This window comes from Plasmodium cynomolgi, chromosome 5, assembly GCF_000321355.1.
Source record: "Plasmodium cynomolgi strain B DNA, chromosome 5, whole genome shotgun sequence".
NCBI classification, from domain to species: Eukaryota; Apicomplexa; class Aconoidasida; order Haemosporida; family Plasmodiidae; genus Plasmodium; species Plasmodium cynomolgi.
The window spans coordinates 10747-12498 of NC_020398.1; positions in this window are offsets into that span (position 1 = coordinate 10747).

Consider the following 1752-nt stretch of genomic DNA (forward strand, 5'->3'; position numbering starts at 1 on the left):
ATCCGCTAAATTTTGAAGATCCTGATGCAGAGTTACTTTGATTTCATCACTTCCTCCAGATGTTGTATTCAATGTCTTGTGTTTGCATATTCCACGAAAAGATAATAGATCTTTATCAAATTTACTGTCTTTAGAGTATTCATTAAATTCTTTACAATATTCACTAGAATCATCATGTTCACACTTACTTTTCATTCGCTTATAAAAATCAATTGCTTCTTTAAAATATTGACAGTGCACACTATCATATATTTTAAAATTTCTAAGGGCTACATCAGGATATCCATCATACAATNCGAAATAATCATATAATTTTTTTATCTCTGTAATTTCATTTAATTTTAATTTATAAAATTCGCACGGAAACTCCTTCTTACCAGAAAATCTATTTACTAGATTAGGCCATAACAAAGGAAAAGAACCAATATCAGATTCATTAATATTATTAGCTATTACTTGATCATAAAACCAGTATTTCAAATATTTGCAGGAATTCACACTCTTTTTTTTATCCTTATCTATTTTACCAAAATGAAAATCATACTCATTTGATACAATGGAATAATTTCTAGTAAACTTTTTATATAAATTTCTAAATAAAGATTTCACTTTAGTATTCACTAAATAGTCAACAGAACATTGTACATGATCACTACCATCAACACAAACTTTATTAAACACAGTATAAAAATTATACAATGTTTTATTCACCAATCCGAAATCCTAAAAGTGACATTTTAAAAAAAGGCATAAAGTATACATTTTCATTATTTTTACATATATTACCTATTCTGTATAGACAAAAATGTAAAAACTTTTATAAATTGCCATAGTTAATTTATTTTTCAGTAAAAAACATAAAAATCACATGTGCCAGCTTATAAAAGGTACGTGGACGTGCGCTTTCTGACATATTTCAATAAGCAATTATTTTAAAAAATTTACATAATTCTATTTAAAAAATATAAAAAGACATTGTCTAGCAATACATTATATATTGTCTTCTTATTAATATACAAATCATAGCTAATACTATTTAATTTACTGAATATGTTGAAAATTCTTGTGATAAAAATAGGTTAGGGACTTTAATGTCATATAATACAAACACATTTAAACGTAGAATAATATAATAAAGTTACATGACGCAATATTTAACGTAAACAGTAAAATGATACTCTAATATGTCACCTCTTACTATTTTAATGTATTATAGTAAAAGGCATTCTACAAATATATAAAGAAATGAAATAAATGTTTCCTAATATATACTCTAGTTATAATATATATGAGAAAAACTGTAGTTATATTAATTCATAATGCGATCATAAAGTATTTTTCAATGTAAATACCATTAAATAGGAAAAGAAAAATTCCAATAGATATTATATATTATTTCTTCTGCTGCTTCGATGTTTATCATGCAAATTATAATAATTAACGTCTTTTTCAGCATAATAAAGAATATTATTTTGCCTACGGGATTTGTGCAAAAGTACGTAATAAAAAATAATACTTTTCATATAGCCCTAAAAACGATCAATAAAAAGTAAATAAATAATTTATATAAAAATAGTTTTTATAACATGAATAATTTCAATTTCAATAATAGTTTTTTCCATTATAATTACATTTTTTAAAAATATGCTTACATCCTATTAGTGTATATTTTTCTCTTTATATATTACTCTTCCCATTATTCGAAAATTTATATTTCCCCCTGTTGTGTAACTTACTTTTTTATATAATACC